At 52.1% G+C, this 23,700-nt stretch overlaps 1 protein-coding gene across 7 annotated transcripts in view; it reads right to left on the bottom strand.

Annotated features, from left to right (window-relative positions):
• Positions 1-23,233, bottom strand: part of CACNA1E (calcium voltage-gated channel subunit alpha1 E) — a 141,546-nt gene extending 118,313 nt beyond the window's left edge. For 6 of the 7 annotated variants that reach the window (XM_030495458.1, XM_030495463.1, XM_030495460.1 and 3 more), the window contains exon 1: positions 22,996-23,233. The gene's annotated coding sequence lies outside the window, so the exon portion shown is untranslated. Of the gene's footprint in view, positions 1-22,635; positions 22,749-22,995 lie in introns of those variants that run through there. The other variant, XM_030495459.1, reaches the window with a different exon arrangement.
• Positions 23,234-23,700: the final 467 nt, after the last annotated feature.

Raw genomic sequence — 23,700 nt, 5'->3', positions numbered from 1 at the left:
GAAGAGGGGCACAGTCCAGCCAGGGAAGCATCCCACCTCCTTCGAGTCTGTGCTGCTGCACGACAAATATGAAGTGTCTAAAGTTGCCCCTGAATTTAAACCTGCTCAACCCCCACTTGGGATTGGGCAGGTTACTCACCTGCCCAAGGGATACTCACCCCTTGGCAAGGTCTCCAGAAAGAAAAAGGCAGCTGCCATTAAGAGCCTCAGCAAGTTAATTAGCACATTGACAAAAGTTTGGCTGCTCCCACTCAAAGCTGTAAAGAGATTCTTCACTACTTTGCTTACCCATGTGAGGTTGTTTTTGTTGGTTTTTTTTTTTAAGAGCATTAATTACTTTTTCAAGTCAGTTCTGCGTACCTTCATAATCTATCATTTTTCCAACTTCTGCCTTTCCTGTTCATGTTGCTTTGCTCATTTTCAATGCTCCCCTGCTAAAGTTTAACTCCTCATTCAGCCACACCAGGTTTTCTTCGGGGTTTGGGGTCACTTTTTGGTTTTGCATTTTGGGGTTTTTTTGTGGTGGTGGGTTTGGATTTTGGGTGTTTGGCTGGTTTTTTTTTGGTTGGTTGGGGTTTGGTTTGTTGTGTTTGGTTTTTTTTTAACAGCCATTCTGCAGCCCTGTTTCTTCTCTGAGCATTTCCTTGGGGAGGACTGGAGGCTTTCTTGTATACCAAGCACAAGAGCTCTGGGTTTCAGCCACAGCATAACCCCGAGGACTATTAGCTCAGAGCAAATAAGGACACATCCCAAGAGTAGCTCCAGCATCCACGCGGACAGTGGCTTTTCTGATGCCTGCCAATGTATCTCCCACCAGGCTTGCTCCAGGGACACCAGTGGCTCCCAGGCTTGGAGGCAAATGAAAAAGCTCAAGCAGAGCCCTTAAATGAAACACCAAGAAAGTCTGAGGAAATAAAGAGAAATAATTAGCTCTGCTTCCACCTAAGCAAACAAGGCTTACGCTGCCAACGAACAAGCTACATTCCCTCCAGAGAAGTGACAAGCAGAGACGGGAGGATGCCAGAACATTTTGTTAAGGAAAGCTGATGAGGCTATGTGCTAACGAGGGTGCTCGCAGGATGCAATGCACCATGTACAAAACATCTGACATCAGGGCATCTGCCCATCTTCTAGCCTTTGGCCTCCCCCTTACACTGAAAACAAACATACTACATTTTTACACAAAATCTGAATTACTGGGAAAAACATCATGTTTGTTCATGTAATTTGGTTTCTGCTGTTTAATTGCCAGCCCTGCCTCCTGCAAGGGGGAAAAACCTACAGCAAGCCAACATATGGCTGGTTTTGAAAACATGGAGTTATTTTCTGATCCCATCAGTGGAAACCCACAACTCGATATGTGCCAGGAATGGGTCAAGACCAGAGCTGGGACCACACAGCCAGCCAGCAGACCTATCTCCATCCCGGGTTTGCTTAGTAACATACAACTCAGGTGCATATTGTTGCCCAAGAACCCTTCCAGCTGCAGATCAGCCTTTGCATGGGCATAAACCCGGGTTGCCACACAGCTCCCTGTTAAAAGCTAGGCAAAAGATGTCTCCATGGCTCGTTAATGACAATAATTAAAAAAAGCAAAGAGAAAACAGCATATCCACCTGCCCGACGCACCACACACCTCCCCGAGGTTTCCCACAGGTGACTCTGGCTGATGCTCACTGTCTGTATCCCTGGTTGCATGACCAGGATGTGGTAAGAACATGGCACAGACCCACACAGGGCTCTGGGCAGTCCCCCCTACCCCACAGTCACCCAACTGCTGCAGGAGCAGAGGACGTTACTGAAGAGCAATGTTACACTTTGAATTTGATACAGGAGAGCTGAGAAACAACTGCTGTTGTGACACACAGCAGGCTCTCAAAACCAGAAAATGAAGTTTCTAGAGGCTCTTATCTCCCAAATTTCAGTCCAAAAGTAATAAGAGTCAGGAAATTTACTGTTTGCTCCTGCAGCAGAGAAGTCATCCAGATGAAACCATGGCCACAGGGCACTGTGAGCAGCCAAACTGAATTAGAGAGTGGATATTTAGCTGCGAAAGCATTGGCACTTGTGCTTTCACCTGCATGGTGGCTGGGAGCAGCACACAGCTTCCAGCAGAACCCGAGGCACATCTGAGGACACAGAAAAACCAGCTGTGCCAATGCACAGCCAGAGCTCACGCTGTCTAATGGGGATCTCATTAGAAAGATTGCACCCAGCATCCATCCATCTCCTCCCACACGGGGCTTATCACAGTCAAACAGTGCAGCAAGCATCTCTTGCCCCTTGGCAACATGGGCTGAAATGGGACACAACCCAGAGCAGCATCCCAGCCCACAAACCACTGAGAACAGCCTTTTCAAGACGTCTGCACCAGAGGACAAGTGATGGAAGAGGAGACATGCACAGGTCCTCTGCAGCATCCTCAACAGACAACCGCACACTGACAAGTGACTCAACCCCATTATCTCAACCCAAACCACATGCCACAGCCAAGGCACACAGCCTCTGCAGGCAGGAGACCCTGGACTCCCACACCATACTTCATTTTTAACTTCTAGTAGCTGATTAACTAATAAAGAGCTGCAGTGAGAAGCAGGTTCCCAGCAGCAAAAAGAGGAAATTCCTTTTAGGGGTCTTCTCTGTGTATGTGCTTGTGTTACAATAGCAGCAATCAAGTCTTTAGCCAAGTAACTATGTATTACCATAATAACTACACTGAGCACTTAAGGCGCTGGGTGAGCTCTTTTCTTCCATTACCTGAATAACCCTCACCAAAACCCCCAGAGATAAAGCAGAAAGGCTTAATGCTGTGCTGGCTTGTGGGGACTGGTCTTCCCCTGGAAGCACAAGGGTCAAGCACCTCAGTGCTGAGCTCCAGCACTGCCGTAAGTTGAGCAGGGAGGCAGAAACCCCTTCCTGGAGAGGACACAAGGCCTCAGGCCAGGATGGACAAACCCTGGCTGTGGTGAAGGCAACAAGCAGCAAAACTGTCAGAGTCCTCCGACCACGGTCCATCAGCCCAGCAGCCTTCCCTGGGGATTTGGGGGATGATTTCAACAGCAGCATGAGAGCAAGAAGCTGCTCTGATGCTGCTGCTTCCCCTTGTGAGCAAGTGTCCCTCCTCTCTCCTGAATGAGCAAGGAGAGAGCACAACAGGGACAAGAGCAAACCCCTCTGGAAGATGTGTATATATAGGAGAGCATCTAGGATGCTGCCCCCAAGCATCCTGGGGATGACCCGAGTCAGGCGGCATTTCTATGCTTCACCAGCCCATAGGGGATGTCTCTTCCCTAAGTTTGGCTGATCTCCTTAGGAACTCAATGCTCGGACATCTCAGCCCCACTCCATGCAGGGGCATAGGGGTGCTTCAAATCTGTCCCTTGCCACTCCTTCCCTCCGGCTTGCTAATTTGCCTCTTCCCAGGCCACAGAAGGCACTTGATTTTCAGGACAATCAAATGCCATCTGCCTCTCTCTGCTGAGCTGTGCTTACCCCAAGCTGCTAATTATTAGTCCCTGCTCAAGGGTAGAAGGAGAGCTCATGCAGTGCAGCTAAGCAGAGCACTAAACCTCAGAGTGCCAGCAAGAAATTCAGCGTGGGGCCCCTCCAAACAGAGGCAGATGGGCTGCAAAAGTGACTGATTCATCCTCGTGGCCTTTTCCTCTCCCATCACGTGCACTTCCCCTCACAGCAGCATGGATGCTGTGGTGGGTGAGCACTGCTCAAACCAGCTCTGGATCCCCCTAGTCCTCCAGCTCCTCCATCTTGCACCAAATGCAGTGGCTGGGTCTGCACGGCATAGTGGCTGTGGAAGCCAGCTAGTGAGGGTGAGCTATTTTTAATCGAGTCATTTGTTACTGGGGAAAAGTTTGTTGGATTAAACCCTCTCCCATGGCCCCTGCCACTGTCAGGTTTGCTGCAGCTTTCCTGGGAAGAGCTGCTCCCAGCAGCCCCAGTATGTGCTTAATACCCAGCAAAAGCCAGTGCTGCATCCCATGCTTGGTAGCTTTGTACACTGCCAGTAATGGAGAGACTTAAGCAAGGTGGGAAAGAAAGAAAATAAAAGAGACATTTACAGGCAAAGGCTCCTTGCACAGAGCTATTCCTACACTCAGCAACAAGTGCAGGTGGAAGGGTTAGGTCAGACATTCCAGTACAGGAGAGCTGCGGGAAGGCAGCATTGCACACGCCTGCCAGTGTGTGGGGGGCAGTCATGGCGCAGTCGAAGAAGGGCCACTTGGCTTATTTCTCAGAAAACATTCGTCATCTCTCATTCACATGTAATAAACTATTCTTTGGGCCTTTACAGCATCAAGACACTACAACAAAGACCCCTGGAACTACTGCAAAGATCAGATGGAGAAAAGAGCACAGCTCCAAATACCCAAGGGCTGTTTAAGGCCCAGGAGATGCTTCAGCTCTAGACACTAGACAACCTTTTGCCTGGGAAACAGCTTTTGTTCTGCCACACCAGGGATTTCACACTAGGGTGATGCTCCAGCAGCAAGCAAGCTTCCCAGGGCTGAGCACTGCTTCTGCTTCCCAGGAAAAGCCACACTGAGCCTGGATGGGGCCAGGCTGCCACTCAGATCCCATCCCAATTAGGAGGCATCTCACAGGCCAGAGAGCACATGGTGGGTGTGAGGGCTCTGCCTGTGCCAGCAGTGGGATAGCACAGCCCCAGGTGCAGGAGCCCTCCTGCAGAGCCCCGCTCCCAGGGGAATCAGCTTTAAGAATATCAAAACATGAAATTATCTCATCTCTCCTTTAAGAGCAACTGTTAAACAACCCCACTATTATTTATATAAATGTACATCAAAGAAATCAGCCCTCCATCTCCAGCAGAGAGGCAGGAGAGCCAGAGACAGCCAGGGCAGCAGGACCCTGGCCCTGGGGCTGGCTGCAGGCAGTGAGCCCAGCCTCGAGGATGCTTTCAGGGCAAGGTCAGGGGCAGGCAAAATGCTGCTGGGGTAGCAGTGAGAGATAGGGCTCTGGCTGGCTGGCATTTCACTGATAGAGTGGGACCAGGCATGGACAGCAAGGTGTCCAGGTGACTGGGAATGCCCATCCTGACAAACAACCCAATGCCCAAATTTCTTCCAGCACCACCTTTGAGACAGTCTCATCCCTTCACCTCTTCCTATGCCCCTCAGTACCAGACAGGCAGATGTTTCTGGATCTCAACGCAAGGTACCCCTCATCTCACACCCCCTATGCCTGCAACATGCCACCCTCAATACCAGCCCCACACCAGCGCTTACCCACACCATCATCCCAGCTCCCCAGAGAGCAGAGGAAATGCACACAGGCAGATCTGAGGGTATGCATGATACTGGCTGTGGGCAGACATGGCGAATGTGGGACGACGCCTGACACAGCTCAGCATTTCCCTTCCTTGCACAGCGTTTCCTTCCCTTCCACCCAGCAGGGCCAAGGAGAGAGGTACCACCTCGGTGGGCAATTGCTGGGCTTGGGCTCACCTAGCACAGCACTGCTGCTCTGCAAACAGCACGGAACCAAACCTGGTAATAGGAACAATTGGGGACAGGAAAGCAAGCCACGATCTGCATAACAGCAGCATCTAGAAACAAGAAGTACTTGAAGCTATACATACATGTAGCCAGAGAGCATGCCCTTAAGAGTTTGCTTTCCAAAGAAGGGCAGAGACAAGACTTCTTAAGATAATTTCCAGCTGCAATTACTGGGCCACCCTCCAGGAATATAACTCTGCTCCTGCACAAGAGCGCAAGCAGCCACGCTTAGAGGGCCATGCTGCCCTCCTCCCTCTGGCTCCCACCACAAGGAGGTTTTCCTCTGAAAGGCACACTGATCCTCCTGGGCTACCTATCGTTCCTGCAATGCAGGATAGACAGACAGACAACGCCAACTTAAAGTACATGTATGGAACTGTCCCCTCACCCAGCCACAGGCATGGGGAGAGGAGCGCCTCCCCATCCCAGCCCACCATTCTCTGGATAGCTGGTGAGCCACAAGCAGCACATGCAGGTAGTCACAGGTCAAGCACCACCATCCCCAAGGACAGCCTGAATTTATGCTTTAATTAGCACGCAGCAGCAGATCTGGCTCTGCACATCGCACCCCAGCTGCTCCAGCACCCAGAGCTGTGGGAAGCTGTGCTACTGAGCCCTGTAACTCAGCCTGAGCTAGCTTGTTTCAAAGAGGACAACTGACCCCAAGCGACATCAGGGTTCACCATCGTTCCCTATCAGTCTCAGCAGCTGCAAGAATTGCCAATGTATAGAGAGGAGCAGGAGCTGCCAGCACCAGCCAGGGTGTGTTAGAGTTGCTGTGCAACAGAGAAAGAAAATGATTTTAAAAATAAATAGACTGGTCTCTGGGAAACACTGCTGGCAGAAGATAGCCAGCCCTTGCTCCTTGATCCAGAGCACCTGAAATGAGGCAGCACACAGGAAGAGACTGAGAACAAGGTATTGCTTTTGATGTAGGAGATCAGAAGTGCAGGTCAGCTTGGAACCATGGCTGCAAAGAGGATTAGATGTAAATATAGAAGGAAAAATGGGGCGACCTGAAGCATCCAGGCCTCCTGAGCACTACCCCAGGAAAGGTTTGTTCCTCAGTGTTGAGGAAGGCTGAACACATGTGATCCCAAGATAGACATTGATCCTGGGAGCTGCTCGGTCTGGGCTTCCCAGAGGGTGGTTGTGGGTCTGAATGGCACCCGATGCATCCCAGGCATTGCCAGCACACACCCTGATTCTGGCTTCATGCTACAGCTTACGGCTTCTCCAAAAATGGCTTAGCCAGGAACTGCCTGCTGTACTGGGGCAAGAAGGACACACACATGGCTCCAACTACATTTCATGCTCATCTCCCAGGCTAGCCTTTTGGGCTTCCTCCTTGCATTTCACCCCGCACTGGACTCGGCAGCAGCTCCTTCAGACTGCCCTTCTTCCCTCCAGCCAGGAAACTTAAAAATAACAACAAAAATCTTGTTTAACCTGGCAAAGCCAGGGAGAAGTTCTCATTTCCAACGGTGCCTTTGCTAAGGTGACTCACAAACCACAATGTGTGTCATTACTTAATAGACCTGCAAAGGCAATTATATGATCATGCAAACATCAGATTCCTGGCACAAGGAGTCACAGCACCCCTGAGAGGTTAAAACAAAGGGATGCTTTAAAGATGAGCGACGGCAGGATTTATTCTTCTTTGACTTTATTCTCATTATGTACAAAGATGCACTGAAAAGGTCTTATTGTTTGTGGGGGAAAAAAAAAAGGAAAAAAAAGACAGTCTCTTGCACAAATTGCACAGTGAAGAAGGGAAGGGAATATAGAATAAGTCTGTCCTGCTGTGCTGAAGGCTTGCAGGAGAAACCCTGCCATGCATCCTCCACTGCAAGGTCCTCACCACCAGCTCCAGCCTGAAGTACAAGGGCAAGGTAGAGCCCCAAATCACTGGATAAACAGAGCAAGACCCTCATGATTTGACCCCAAAGGAGGAAAGGCAGGTTTTCTTTTTGCTCCTTCGCTCATGGCTTCTATAACCCTGTTTACTTTGCACATTGTGGAGAACCAAGCGGATGTGCATTTTACCTCATCCTGGCTTAAGCTGGGTCAGGATAAACAGACAATAAAAAAAAATTTCTTGTCTGTCAACATAAAAGAAGCAGAAATCAGGCCTTGAGGACCCCCAACCTGCTTCCTTCTGGGTAGGAGAGCATGTCTGACATGTGGCTGCTCAGTGGTAAAAGCCTGGACCAGCCCCTGTCCATCCTCACCCTCACCTGTCCACACCATCCTTAGCCACTCCAAGCTGACACACACACATACACAGAGCTGATCCCCTGAGCCCAGTTTCCCATCAGTCTTCTACAATATGGGAGATGAGAGGAAAACAAACAAATGTTTATGGGGAGCTAAAAAGACCATTTCAGCAATCCTGCTTTTTCAACCAGGACTAATACTAAGGACTCAGCAAGCACCCAGTCCTCACCACCAATTTACATGTGCCTGGTCCTAGGGGTCCCTCTCTTCCTTAGGGAACACCACCAAATTCCTTGGGAAAGTCTGGGTGTTTCCTTCCAGCTCCTAAAGGCCCCACTGAGCACTGTGTGCCAAGCCAGCCTGGGCACAAGCCCAGCTGTTTTGCTAAGGTGCCAAGTGAAAGGTTAGCACTTCTGGAAACCATCTGGGCAAGAGGACAGGCACAGGGTACAGCAGTTTTAGGTGCTGCTCTTTCAGATACACCCAGCTGGACCCCAGCCACCATCAGTGGCCTCCTTTCCCTCCAGCAGTGCGGCTTTGCCCCCCAGTCCTGGTGCCAATTCCCTCCCCAAACCCCAGCAACAGTGGTGCTTAGCACCCACTGTCTGCCTTGCTTTGTTAGCACCAGCAATTCAGCACCTCCCTTTGGACCAAAGCCACCACCTCATCATCGGGCTCCCTCTCCTCCTTAAAACGTTTCTTCTTTCAAGGAGAGCTCATCCAGCTCTGCTTTCCCTTCTTTTATCAGTTTGCTACAATTGCTGGCATTGAGCTGTTAATACTGCTATTGCCTCCCCTTCTTCCCCTCTTTATTTGTGGAATTATTTCATCGCTGCTAGTTCATCCCTCTGAAGTATGTTACTCAGAATAATTTATACCAAAGCAACCTTCCTGCCAGATAGCTGCTTTGTGGGACCTTAAACACACTGCAAATGAGCTCAAAATAAGGATGAGACTAATTCATGGAGGAGAGGATGGCAGGTAAACCCAGGAATAACAGCCTAGCTGCAATCTCCAAGCTCTGTGCTGCCAATAGCCAGAGCCTGGGAAGATCCAGCACGGAAAGAACGATGTACAGCCAACTTCTTACACCATTCCTTATATTTGAAGATGCACGCCAGGCCAGCCTAGAATCCTCCGCATTGCTCACTGAGCAGCCAGACCAGGCACAGAGCTAGAAGGAGCTTTGCTCTGACCCAAACTAACTGCTTCACTTGTCAGTCCCATCTCTCTCTACTGAAACAATGCCCGACAGCTGAATAAGCTCATAATTCTATCCTCAAATTGGCCCTTTTACAGCAGCATGTGTGCTTGGAGCTTGGACTTTACCATATTTGCAAACATCAGCAATCATGTTGCGATAGCGTGCGAGCGGCTGCTAATCGGTGCCCCCCATCCATAGTTCTCTGCCTCCAGGAAGGCAGACAAGGCTCTTCCGCAGGCGGCACGCAACATTTTTTACACTAGAAAACTGCCATCTGTAATTTCTATAGACATCTCAAGGATGGCTGAGGACTGGCAGCGCGAGACTGCCAGCGTATGTCACTCAGCACGCAGCCGCCCGGGAGTTTCTCCTCCAGCACGGCACGGCTGTCCAGCACTGCCATGTAGCTTGGCACTGTCCCCCCTCACCATCACTCCCCATGCATGCTCACGCTGGACACCAGCAGGGACCATTTGCTTTTAGAACCTCGGCGACTCAGAAATGGGCAATGCTATTTCTGGCAGTGTCACTCCCCCTCTCTCCTCTTGCCCACTCCCTCCTTCCTAAATAGTTTAACGCCACTGAATTTCCCATGCCAGGCATCCACCATCTGCTGGCAGGCTTCAGAGCAGCGGTAAGATGTTCCAACAAGCTGGGGCAATCCAAGAAACTATCCTTCATGGCCTCCAGCCCTGCACCTCCCTTCTTCCAAGTGGCACCCAAAATTCATCCCTCCCAGCAGGGTACCACACTGACACATCTGCCCTTCCCAGGCTGGAGCTGATGCATGACTCCCATACAACATTTAGGGTTTAAAACAGGTGCTTTTCTTGGTTTAACCCTTGTTTATGTGTTAGCCACCAACAGAACCGCTTGTGAGGGCTCCAGCCTTCCTCCAGTGCCTGTTGGTCTGACTGGGGCTGTATTAAAACCCCACCATGCTACACACAAGGCACGGAGGAAGAAGGAGGCTGCGTGTCCAGCACTGAGCACCCTCAAGCCAGAACTACTTCTACACATGGGCCGCCCCCTTCACCAGCGAAGTACAGACCAGAGCAGACACTTCACATATGAGCCACCTCTCAGGCACATCCCTTACACCCTCAGGACATCTCCCCATCTGTCACCAGCCTCGTACACACAGACCACATTTTGCTCCGTGCAAGACAAGCCACTCACTAGGGATATGCATCTGCGGTGATCCCAGTATTCACCCTTCCTGTGCCTCCCAAGACACCCTGTGTCACCCAACACTGACTGCAAGTCAGACCGATGGAGCACCCATTCACACCCACACCCCTCCCCAAGCACACTTGTGGCTCATTTCCATCACATTCATTTTTATTTAGCACAGAAAACCTGGCCTGAGAAATTCAGCAGCAAAGCTTGATAATACCAGCAAGTGCACAAAGACATTTGCTTGATAACATCAGCATGTGCACAAAGCTGTCCACAGAAAACTTTACAAGCAGCCAGCATCCCCACGATATCAGCGAGGCAAGGCTGGCTGCAGGTCACATGCAGCCACTGAGGGATTTCTAGACACAAGACTCAACACAGCCAAGTTACCCCTCTGTGGAAACTTCTCACAGTTTCTTTCCATCCACGCTGGATCTCCAGCTGAAGGGTTTAATCACCCGTACCCTGGTGCAGGTCCAAGAGTAAGCCCAGATATTCACCCCACTGCCAAGAGCTGAGGATCTCTCATGCCACCCTGGCAAACAGCCAGGAGCCAAGCCAACATCAATGGGTGAAACTCCTTTTGCCTGCAGGCTTTCCCATCCAATTTGAAAGTCAGAGTGGGCAATCTGGATGAGGAGTGCAGCACTAAGTACATGGCTATAGTGTGCTGTTTGGTCCAGATGTGGCCTAGCACACCTGGAGCCCAGGAAGCAATGCTACAGATGCATACCCACTGCATATCCTAGCCCCCCATGTAGGTTTTGACGAAGGATGCTACACACCAAGCAATGCATCCTCTAAAGAGGCTCAGGTGCTCTCTGCAGCCCACAGGAGCTTTAATGTGAGGCCAACACAGAATGTTTATAAAAACCCCAGTCTGCTGTGAGCCATGGAGCACCATGTACATACAGCCTGCTTGAAACGGCTAACGAATCACATTTATTCCAAGTTGGCTACTTCCATATGCTGGGGGGAAAGCCCAAAACCAGAGAAGTGATGATAAATTCCTAAAGCTACTGTAGCAAGGAAAAAAAAAAAAACACCCACCAAAACACCCCATAGTAGAAGCAGCCTCACACCATCTCCCAGAAACTCCCTGCACTGCAAACGCCAAATTATTAAGTCAAGGCGGTTGGGGGGGGGGGGGGGGAGAAACAAAAAAAGACCTTCCATAGGAGATTTCTATTGTGTCTCCTTTCAAAAGCACAACACTTGCTATGGCCTCTTGCTGCTGCTTTCGTATTCAGCATCCACTTCAGCAGCTTGTTATTTAAGACATAAACCCTGCACCTTTGCCCTTGGGTCCGAAGCAGGGCAGGGGAACATGGGCTGGCCCCACACTGCCTGAAGAGAGTGGCAAGAGGGCAGCCACCAGGCTGCCACCTAAAGGCACTTACCTAGGAGTGGCAGGAAGCACAAATGCTCACACTCTAAACCCAATAGAACGTGGCCTGATTTCACCCATCCTTGTTGCTGTGTTCCACCCTGGGAACCACTGCATCCCCCAGGGTGCTGTGCAGGGATGCGCGGGGCTCACACCTGCTCCTGTGCCAAGTGCCCGCTCACAGCATTGCATGGCAGTGAATAAGGGGCTCAATCCACCAGCCAAACCTGTACAGAGATACTGGTGCTCCTCAGCATCCACAAGCTGGCTCTAACTCAGCTGTAAGTTTTCTCTCCAGGAAAGCCTCAGGCAGCAAGCTCCTCACCCCAGCCAGCCTCAAAGCAATGGCACAGCCCTGTCACACCAAGCAGGAAGGGTAAGCTCATGGGTGCTCACCTTGGGCTGCACCCACCCATGTCTCCTGCAGCACCTGCCATGGTTAACCCAACCATCATGGTGTGCTGGGACCCTGCAGCCCCTGTCACACCACGGCTGATAACCTCCTCTGGGTCCAAAACAATCCTTGTTAAAAATAGGTTCTACCTACAACTCTAGCAGCTTGCACGAGCGTCATCACCATGGCCCCGGCACACTTCCCAACGTGACTAATGCCAGCGGTGTGTGACTAACACCCTGTCCTGCACCAGGGAGGGAGACAGCCCCCAGCAGCACAGGCAGGCACGAGTGGGCTGCCAAGCCACAGCATTTTGGCTGGAACAAGCTCTACTCCCTCTTCCTCACAGGGTTCTCCACGCGTCTCACCCACCCTGCCAGCATGCACCATCCCAGGCTGGGAGAGCATCATGGTGCACCCACCACCCTGCTCCTCCCAGGCTGCAGCATCCCAGCTAGTCCAGCCCCATTGGAAGGATGCTCCAACCAAAACTCAGCCCTCAGGTCTCCCCAGGCTGCCATGCCAATCTACTGCAGCGTGCCTGAGGGATCCTGCAAATCTAATGATGCTTTGGTTATTTCTGAAAACCCTGGGGCCTAGAGGCAGGATACGAGGGAAAGTTCAGCTCAGCACTAGATGAGCAGCTGTGTCTGACAATCCCCAAAGCAACCCCAGCCACTGAGGCCTCCAAGAGGTGAGGGGGAAATCAACATACACACCACACTCCAAGGAAGGTGCCGATATCCTAAAAGGAGTCCAGAAAACAAGCACAATGTGGAAAAATCATTAGTTTGGAGAAAAGATGGGAAGAAGTACAATTGTTTGGCATCAAGATGCAATGGAAGCAAGAGCATCCTCAACCACACCACGCATCACTGAGAGGCCACCAGAATAAACTGCTCCCCAGGCAAAACAGGATCAGACCAGAAGTCCCATTCAGTTCTCCCTCCTGTTCCTCTTTGGTCCCAAAGCTTCAGAAAACAGAAACAGATCTGAAAACATGAATACAAGAAGTGCTAATGTTTTTCAGCTCATTTTTTAGATCACAAATTAAAATTTTTACGTGTTTCCATATCCCAATGCAATGTTTGCATCTCCTTGGCTGGAGGAAACAGCAGGGTACAGCAATCCAGAGCCTGCAGCATTCAACCCTTGAATCTACAAAACTAGAGACCTCAAAAAGCAGAGGGGCTAAAATCCAAGCAAACACATCTAACACAACCAGCACATAAGGAGACCTTTTCAAGCCACCCATACCCCCAGCCCTTTGGAAACACATTAAACATTCCTCGAGACAGATTTTATATATTGTGCTGGGAACCACGCACAGCCTGAGGAGGGTTATTTGTCTTCTCCTCCCAGTGATGCACAGCAATAGCCACCGGCAGCCTGGGTGATTTAACGGCAGCAATGCAGGACGTGCACGAAGGTGCCAGCATCACACGGGCAGCAGCTATTTCTGTTGACTATGTCCACCCAGTCCAGCCTGTTAGAGGAGCCCCGCATTGAGGCAGGAGATGGGAAGGTCAAGACTCAAAGATCTCCCTCGATCCTCATTTTACACGCCAAGTATCGCCATATGAATAAGACCTCCATTTGTGCTTCTGAACCAGGGGTCCTTCCCACTCCCAGTGGCAGTTAGACCACCACAGCATAGCAGCTTGGGCAGATGTAAGCATTTCTCAATGCAACCCCATAAAGCAACATTAAAATTGATGTGCCACAGGAGGATAAGATGGGGTGATCAGTTCCTGGTGCAGGGTACTCGTGTTTTCTAATAGCAAGAATCCAATATCACCTGAAACAGAGAACTGTCAAGCCTCAGTACTTGCTCTGCAGCTCCATGTTTCACTTATTTTCCATGTCTGGTCTCTTCTAATATATATATATATATATTAAAAAAAAAAAAAAAGCACACATTATTAAGGGAACTGATGAATAAGAGCAACTGTAAGTTGCTTGCTCATACCTGTCTAACTTGATATTTTTTTTTCTTTTAAAAGCATTTAAATCCTCATTTTGGCTCGACACTGCTCCTGCTGCAGGGCACCTCAATCACAGCATAAGCCTTTTATTAACAAAATACATGTTTGATCCAACAGAGCAGCTTCACCCTTTCTTATCATCACCTCACCCCAGCTCTCCTGTGCTGGCACTGCTTCCAGACACGGAGAAACAAACAGCAGTGACCCAGAGCCCCCTCACCTGTCCATATGCCCTCCTGTAAAGAAGGGCATAGCACTGCTAAGAACTGACCACACTCCTCACTTCAGTGCAAAAGTGATGGTGTTCAGCCACCCTGGGAATTCTCCTCATCCTCTGCATCCTGCATGCCATTCCCTGGGGCACAGAGCACCCCAGCAGCACCCACAGCCCTTACAGTTACAGCTCTAGCGCATACAAAGGTCCACCTTTACCAAAGTAGCTGGTGACACCTTCAAGATGCTGGAGTCAATGCATCATGCTCTTCTCCATCACCTGCACCCCTGGGAGAAGCTGCTTTAGGAGATCCACTATGCAGGAGTTCCCATCTCATTACCCAATGCCTCTTCAGAAAGCCTGGGCCAAGAAACTCGCCTGGTTTGGCACACAGAGGCTGCAGCAGGAGCCCTGGTAGTATCGGTGCCCCAGCTGCCCGCCTGCCTGCTTTCCAGAAGCTGTTCCACAGCCCCCAGTAGCAGGTCATGTTTCATGCCAGAGAAAGCATCCTTGCCTTCGTCTTGCTTCCTGGGGCAAGCTGAACTGTATAGACGATGGAAGCGGGAAAGGAATGAGATCACATATGAAAGCTTTTCAAAATTAAAAATAAGCAGAACAACCTTTGGGGAAGAGGCCAAGATAATTAAAACATTAATTCAGATTGCAGCTTTTGCTCCAAGCAAGCTCAAGTCACCCAAAAATCCCAACAGTGGATAGCAGTAGGTCTGAGCCCATTTCTGAACCGCAGCCCCATCCCCAAGCACACCAAAGCCCTCTCCATCACCCCAGCAGCCCTCTCCAGGGCAGAGGCTGGAAAGCCGCATTCCTCTGGAAGGTATCATGGGGAAAATAAGCTCCAGCTCTCAAGGAGCAGCAAGAAAATTAACTACCAGGAATAACAAGTAGGAAACAGGTGACAGCTTCAAGACTAATAAACTCTCCCAGCAACACTAACAGCTTTCTGCATGAGCAAAACAGATAAAGTGACTGAAACAAAGTCACGACAGTCACAAGTAAGTTGAGTGAGACATGAGAACAACTGAGTAAGTTTTGGCAGTTGGCTGGAAATAGGCAGCAGAAAAGAAAGCAGGCAGAGCAAGCTGCATCATCCCTGCTGCCTGGCTCCACGTCCAGCCACGCAGTGCTGGAAGAGCAGCAGCACCTCTCTAAAGATCCTATACAAGAGCAAGGACTAAAGCTAATATTTGTGCATTGCCATATCTCATTGGCAGAAGGGTAAAATCCTGCAGCAGAGCAATAAATTCTCCCTCTCAGACCTTTCGTAAGACATGTGAGCGCTGCCAGCCCAGGGTGCAGTTGGGGAACCAAGGCAGGAGACACCTGCTAAGCAAAGGAAGTGTCAGCTCCAGACAGAAGTTGCTGGGAGAAAAAAGTCCCAAAAGAAAGGAAAGGGGGGGGGGAAGAAAGGGAGGGGAAGTCATTTGTAGATGGTGGAAACTGTCTACTCCACCACAGACGCCACACTTTGTTTCAATTTTGCTTTTTATATCACATCCACCCGAAGAAAAACACCACCAGATTTAAAAGATGGCTTTCAAACCCAAAGCCTTCAAACCTGCAACTTCCTATTCCAACAGGCAACATTAATTCAGGTTTTTTCAAAGCCTCTACCCTCTCCTCACCCCTTTTTCTTGTTCTCATGAATTTGCCTGGTGCAAGCTAGCTTCACTCCACAGAAGCATTTAAAATCCAATCAAAGTGCTGTCTCCAAGGACGGGGAAAACCGTTGCATGGCTGCCAGACTGCACTGCAATGCACAGGATGCGCGTGGACTCCCCAGGCCACCAAGCTGCACCATGAGAAGCTGGTTTCCTCCTTTCTTTGCTCAGCACCACCCCAACACATGAGAAGGCGTTCAAGAGCATCCCTCATTCCCCATGACACTGCCCTCTGATCATGAAGTGCTCAAGACCCAGTAGCACTTCTGATGCCAAAGAGGAGCTTAGGGGTGTGCTCAGCCTAGCCCTGCTCCCCACACCAGCTCCCACCCCAGGAGCTATGGAGGGGATGTACCTGGGACAGGCTGGGGTGATAACTGTGGGACAGGACAGGCTGGAAGGGGAAGTGACCCCCACAGCTCAATACTCAGCTGCAATGAGCCAAGAAAGAGAGCAGGAGAGGGTTGAGGAAATGCCAATTGGTAGGCTGCGGGTAGGCTACAGAGTGCAAGACCAATGGCTTTCCAGCCTGGATCAGAAGCAGGTTGGAAGGGGGTAGAGGAGATGCACAGACAGGTATGAAGATGAACGTGGACAAAGCAATGCTTTCCTGCCGGGACCACCATGGGGTCACTGCAGCCATCCAGCCCAGAGTGGCTGGGGAGGGAGCAGAGCCGACACCCAACCCATTCCTCCTGCCTTTCCGTCCCAACATTGACGTTGGAGAGACAGCCTGGCTGCCAGAGTGAGCAGAAAAGCTGTGCTGTGCTCCCCATCTCCTCCAACCTCTTCCTGCTGCCTCTGTGGCTTTTTGCACCCAAACATTCACCCTGGCACAGCCTGAGCTCACACCACTGCAGAGTGCGCAGCAGCAGGAAAGGTCCTTCACTGCTGGAGCAGAAACACAAGAGGTGCAGGCAAGGAAAGGGGCCGGCAGGACAGGCAGGGCTGCACTGCAGCTGGCCACAGCAGAGAGATTGGGAGCCTGGAACAGCCTCCAGGGAAGCACCAGCCACAGAAGATGGAGTAGGGAGGCAAGAACATTGCTGAGCACAAAGCAACGAGGACCGGGAAAAATACACAAAGAATTTATAAATCCCCATGTAGATGGGGAAAGCCACGTGAGCATCATCTCGCCAAGAGGACACTGGTGAAAGCAACAGCTGCTACGCACCGGCACAGAACGAGAGATCACCGCCCTTCCTCCTCCCAGGAATCTGGCACCCTGGAGAAACCTGCCCAGCCTTTGCATTTTGCAAACCTCGGCTCTAAAAATAACCATCGGTGCAAGTGACACATTTTGAGCAGAGCCGGCAAGCAGCAGCCCACAGAACCAGACTCACTTAGCATCAGCGGACATGTGTTTTGTAAACAGATTTTTTTAAGGTTGCTTAGTAAGCTGCTGATCAAACAGCCAAAGCCATTGTCTGATGTGGCAGAAATGAAGGGGGGACCCAACGAGAGGGAAAAATCCTGCAGAGGAGGATGGGATGGAGAAAACTCAAGAGCTGGACCCCATTTCCCAGCATGTCCCTCATGTCTCAATTCATGCTTTTAAGATGGAGTTTCTCACCCTGTATTGCCCCGCAACAGGGGTCCCAGCTCCAGCCATGCTCACAGCACCAATGCCACCTCACCAGCTGCCTCCAGAGAGGAAAAACCCTATTTATACAGAAAGCAGAGGAGCAGTGATGGCCAGACAGACCATGCCACTGCCACAGGGCTGTGCACTATCTCCCACCCTCCTCCCCAAGCCCCCAGGTAAGCAGGGTGCGATCCTGCAGGGCTGCAGCAACCCCCCAGGGGCTGGGGTGATTGGCAGAGCACAGAGCAAGAGGAAGAGTCACCCAAACTGTTCCTCAGTTAATCATGCTAATTAGCCACCATCTTGAGCAACTCCCATTAGCTACAGCCTGATTTTCTCAGGCACAGTCAGCGCATGAGATGTCAATTAAAACTCACCACACAGCCAACTTGGAAGTAGCCACCCTGGCCCACCACAGGGCTTATCCAGGTCACAGAAACATGCAGAAGAGGTGTTCCTTTCCTTGAAGGACCCACTTTAATTAATTGTAAACTGGGTCTTATTTCCTGGCCGTGATTGGAAAGCCTCAGTGAATGCATGCCAGCTTTCCAGAGCACATGCTGCAGGGCTGGAGAGGCCACTGGGACTGGATCTGTTTCCCAGTCGCAGACCAGAGCCGGGGTTTCTCTCTGGAGCTGTGCCCACATGATCCCACCACTGCATGAACCCTCACTCCCAGGAAGACTCACACCCCACAGCAGTGGCACAGGGGCTTGGGGAGCAGGCTCACTGCCTGCAGAAAGCATTCTCCAGAGCTCTTTGCTAACAGTGGCAGGTTCCACAAAGCCTTCATCCTCCAGCACTCATCCCTAGAAGTCACACAGGATGCCTCAAGGATGGGTCAACATCAAACAAGCTGCCCAGCATGGATCAGTTTCCTAAAAGCACTCAACACTGGTCCCAGTTGGAGGGCACCCAGAGTAACAGGGGTTTAAAGCCCACCTTCTTCCTGCAGCTTGGAAAAAAAGGCAGGGGAAATGCAAACACTTTGCTGAACCAGAAAGCTTCATAAAAATATTAGCCACAGCTTAATCGTCCCTCTCTGGGGATCTGCTCACAGGGGTAAAGTTCATCGTCACCCAGGCCCTGCCAACACCTCCATGCTCTAAGGCACCTTTCCGGCTGGTTTGGTGCTTATTTATAGGCAGCAGTATTCAGAGAATTGCAGGAGGAGGTGAAACTCAACCTCTTCCACAGAGAGCTTGGCAATGCTGAGCTTTCTGCTGCTTGGCTAAGTGAGAGGACAGGGGAGCAGCGCTGCAGGGAGTGGAAATCAGGCTCCGGCATCTCTAGCATCTTGCCTGTGCCATCAGACAGGTGCTTTATATCAAATGCTCCATGTGTTTTTAACAGGATCCTATATTCCTTGCTTGTTAAATGAAAGGAAATAAGAGTATTTTGGTACCAAAGAAATAGAACAGCAAACCTGAGCCAGACTGGGAAGCACAGATGCTTATGGATGGTGAGCAGTGCAGCAGGACTCTGCGCCTCCACAGGGAGCGGGTGTTTTGGTGCCTGTGTTGCCTTGTTTAAACAACTGCCTGGGAAACCCAATGTTTGATTTAAATCCACTAGAGATGGCCTCTGAGGTAGAGGGCACATAACCCAACATGGAAAGTGCTAAACGTAACATCTCTCTGGAAGAAAACATCTCTTGTGAGCCAATAATTAACATAGGAGCTGGACACAGTTGGAAGATCCCCTTGACTTTGGCATAGTATTTTTGGGGAGAATCCCCAACAAAGTAGGGGGAGGGGGGAACCTAGCCCCTCGTTTTGCAGATGCCACATCTCAACGTCTCAGGGGAATTGTGGACTGATTGATGCCAGGGAACCTCTGATCCAACCCACTGCTCAGAAAGAAGTCAGGATGATGCCAGAGACACCAGAAAGGAAGGAATCCCAAAGCCTTCACTGAGCTGCACCAAGCCTTTGCTTCTGACCCCCCAGCTCCCGTCCTGTTCAGTTCTCAGCCTGACAGAGAGCTCAGCAGCCTCTCCCTGGGCACGAGGCCTCATGGCTGTGACTAATGGTATGTTTTGACATCCCTGAAATACTCCAGCACTTCATTTCAGCCGCAGGGAGCAGGAAGGAAGGAGGGGACATGTTGGAGGGGAGCCGGCGCTGGGAGAGAGGGAGGTGCAGGAAGAGCTTTTGCAAAAGCAACAGGCAGCAATAAAGCAGAGCAGCATCTAAAACTTGTGGGAGATGGCCGAGGGGCGGGCTGGGACCTGGAAGGCACCCAGGAAGCCTGTGTGATGTGCTTCTCGTCTGTGCCTTCCCTGAAGCTCTGCAGAGGTGCAAGGCACTGGTTTCATTTAGTATCGCCCCCCACTCTGCAGTTGCACTGCTTGAGTGGGCACACAGGGGTGCTCCTCTAATTCCTAGTGAGCCTGTATGTGGTGGTGAGGGATGTGCGATTGCCCCAGTCCCCTGCCCAGGCTGGCAGAAGGCAGTGCCACCAGCCTCATGCTCTCTCCAGCAGAGCCAGGAAAGCAACTGATAGGGACCCCTGGGAAGGTTAATTAACAAGCATCTTTCCTGTGCTAAAACAGTCACCTCTGGCCCCAGGGGGGCCAGTGGAGACATAGCCCCAGCCTCTGGCAGGGGAGCAAAGAGCATCCCGGCCACCAGCTGAGCTGCTGGTCGAGACCATCTGCCAGCCAGCAGCACTAGGGAGAGGAGCAGCCAAAACCATGGGGGGGGAACTGGCTTTTTTCCTGACAGTTCTTTTACTCATCACCAGCTGCTCACACTGGGGTTCAGATGGTCCCGCTGCACCCCAGCAGGCTGGGGGAGAGGAAAGAGCAGGCTGCCTGGCTGGGGATCCAGATCTCCACATGTGATCCCCAGAGAGACTGAGGTGGAAAGTGGAGCAGCCTTAGGAAAACTGTCCCAAAATGCACCCTGCCCTAAGGGAAGAGCCAAGGGATGGCTCAGCACACTGCTAGACTCACTCCAATCTAGCAAGCAAGCCCTCTTAGCACCAAGGCAGAGGAGCAGTCCTCCAGGCTGCGCCATCCCAACCCAGTGTTCACCCATTTCAGCCATGAGCATCCTCGGTTGCATCCATGGATCAACCCAACCACAGAATGCAGAAAGTTAGCAGAAACTCTATCTGCCATCACAAGAGTGCCACTCAGAGAAGTTTTCTTGGGTCACTGTGGGCAAGGAGACCAGTTGACAGCACTAGTGGGGAGGGGATCATTTTCTCTTTTCAGCTGTCACTAAAGTCATCAGTGTGGCTGTGAGTGATTCATACCAGTGTATGAAAAGCCTGACTCAGGCACTGGGTGCAGTGGGTGGGTGCACTGACTCAACCACACCAGGGATGGGGCGCAGGGGGCTGCAGCCTCACACGGCCATGGGAAAGTCCTGTTTGCACGGAGGCAAAGGCACCACCAGCTAGGAGATCACATGTGCGTGCTTAGATCAGCAGCAGCATGGGTGAGCCTGAGGAAAACACATCTCAGCATCAACCTGTCACTCATCCAAAATAGGTGCCAAGGTGCAACAGGGCAGGCCATGCTCTCATTTGGCCTTTTACTGGAGAAAGGTATACTCTTGCCTATGTGACGGCAGAGGAGGAAGAAACCCCCAGGTGCTCAAGGGATGCAAATGCATCCCAAACTGCCATGAACAAACTTTCCAGGTACTCCAGGACCAACGAGAAGCAAGGAAAGTCAGCCGGGCAGAAGCAGAGATGAGAGGGGAGCTTAGTGCCTGGGGACAGCCTGCTGCCACAGCCATCTTCTCTACCTTCCAAACCTATAGACACACATCCAGGACAGCACCAGTGCCGAGACCTGCCCTGTGGCTCTGCCATGCTGCCTGTGCCACACTGATGGAGGGCTGCGTTGCAGAGACCCCCACGGCTGCTAACTAGAAGGACCCCAGTTTTCAATTCCCTGGCATCCTGCTGCTTCCATGTGCCAGCAATACTGTGCAGACACTTTGAGGAGAGGGAGCTGAAGAGAACCCCTTCAAAAGACACTCCCATTTGGATGGTACTCAGTCTCGAATTACTCAACGGATGGTAGCTATGTCCCAGTCTTTGCCAAAATTGCCAGCAGAAGCAGCCGAGGCTGCAATCGTGTGTCTCATCTCACTGACAGCACCTTCCATAACGTTGTGTCTCATCTGCCAAACAGCCTCGGCCATGGATACGGACCATCTGAGAGTGTCACCACATCCCACGGCATACTGAGCCCAGACCTCCCCATCTGCAGCATGGACCGAGCCTGGCCTCATGTCAGCATGAAGAGGGGGATGAGATCACCCACCCAGGGGAATGCAGCCCATAAAGGAAGCGAGGGTGGTCCAGGGAACAAGTAGCACTTGTCTGTTCAGGATTGTGGGTGAGAGTTACCCTGACCATGCAGAAGGCCAGCAGGAACCACAAGCACCAAAACACATACTCTTCAATGCAAGAACAGGCAGGAGAGCTACAGGAACAACACAAGCAAGCGTGATTTTGGGGACCATGCATTCACCACTGCCACCAGCAACAGCCAGGCAGGGACCAAACTTAGAAGCGGCACCCAGACCCCCACAAAATGGGGACTGGGCGCAGAGAAACCACACAAACCGCTGGATGCCCAGGGCAGGCAGGGGAGGCTGCTGGGGACACCCATGCAGCCTGCACACTCCCAGGGAAGAGAGGAAATCCTGCACGTCTGGGAGGCCTTGGGCAAGCAGAGGAGGACTGATGCTGGACAAGCCCAAGGCCAGCCACCACCACTGCCCCTACCCCGAGCAAGGGCTCTCCAAGGCGCTCAGAGCTCCCAGGTGGCCAAGGCAGGGGAAGAGAAGGGGCTTACACTCCACCTCAGCCTCGCCCACCCCACCCGGGGCATGAGGCAGGGCAGCCCCCGCCACTGACACACACACATACCCCACTGCTTCCCGGGGCAGCGGGACCCCCCAGCCCCACCAGCCGAGCCTGGCCCGGAGCCGCAGCACGGCCGCTGCCGCCCGGGACCCCGACAGCTGCCCCCGGCCCCCTTCCGTGGCCGGCGAAGAGCCACCTTAAGCGGAGCGCCGAGGCACCCGCCGCTCCGAGGCTACCTTAATAAAAACTTTGCGAGCGCAGAGCTGCTTTCCCGGGCACGGCCGAGCCGCAGCCGCCGAGAAACCCTCCGGAAGGAGCGAAACGGGGAGTCGAGCTTCAAACTTGGGATGCCCTCCCAAAGCGCAGCTCCATCCTCCCGTGCGAGGAGGAGAGCCCCCCGGCCCCGCAGCCCCCCGGGGCCTCAACCCACCTCTCTCCCCTGGCTGCCGCCGGCTCCTTCCTCCCGTCCTCCTTCCCCGACGCGGCGGCGCAACGTGCGCCCGGAGCTCAGCGCATCCCCGGCGGCCGGGGTGAGACAAAAGCCGCCGAGAAGGGAGGGGAGGAGGTGTCCACCGAGACCGAATCGCTCAAAGCGAGGAGGAGAAGGAGGGGGATGGAGACAGTCTCAACTGGCGGGGACTGCCGTCTCCCGGCTGTCTCCAACAGGTAGCAGCGAGCGGGGGAGACGCGATGTCCCCAACGGCGACAGCGTTGCTCTACTTTGGGAGGGCGAGCGGGATCTCCCCAGGGCCACCATCCCCGGCAGCAGCCAGCCCTGGGCACAGCTTACCTGGAAATAGAGGCATGGCTCCTGCAGGAGAACTGGGCGAGGTCGGGATATTATTCCAGAGACATTATTTGTTATAGGAAGGGAGAAAAAAAGCCGGGGGGAGGGAGGGAGAAAAGGAGGGAGGGGAAGGAAAGGAGGGAGGGAGAGACAAGAGGAACAGGGAGGGAAGGGGGGGGGGGGGTTAAAAAAAAAAAAAAAAAAAGAGGGGAAGAAAATAGAGACAGTTAAAATCTGTCTCCTGCCCACACAGTGGAAGAGAAATTTCTGACAATCGGTGAAAGGGAACTCGCACATACACCAGAGGGGGCAGACAGAGGATAACAAAGGAGGAAGCAGCCGAGCTCCACCAAAACAGAGCAGGAACTGTCCGGGCACACCCCCCCTTGCACAGGCACTGGGCATAAGGACGGGTGCACCAGCACAGCTGGCCCACCACCATCTCTCTGCCCACCAGCACAGCTCAGCCACCCCGGGATCAGGCACCCGCGCAGTAGCAGCACCCAGAAACCCGCACCCCGGCTGCTTCAGCAGGTTTGATTTTACCAGCTCAGACCCACGCGGGGACTATGAACTGCTGTCAAAGGACCCCACATTGCCCGACCAGGCAGTGTTGGTGCTCCCCAAACCCTCTTTTGCAGCCCAGGTCTCCCCCTTTCTCCACACACCTTGGTCCAGGGCATAGTGACCTCCACAGCTCTTCCCACA

Source organism: Strigops habroptila, chromosome 8 (assembly GCF_004027225.2).
Source record: "Strigops habroptila isolate Jane chromosome 8, bStrHab1.2.pri, whole genome shotgun sequence".
Classification (NCBI taxonomy): domain Eukaryota; kingdom Metazoa; phylum Chordata; class Aves; order Psittaciformes; family Psittacidae; genus Strigops; species Strigops habroptila.
The sequence above is the reverse complement of the archived record's forward strand: the minus strand, read 5'-3'. Positions and strand labels throughout refer to the sequence as shown.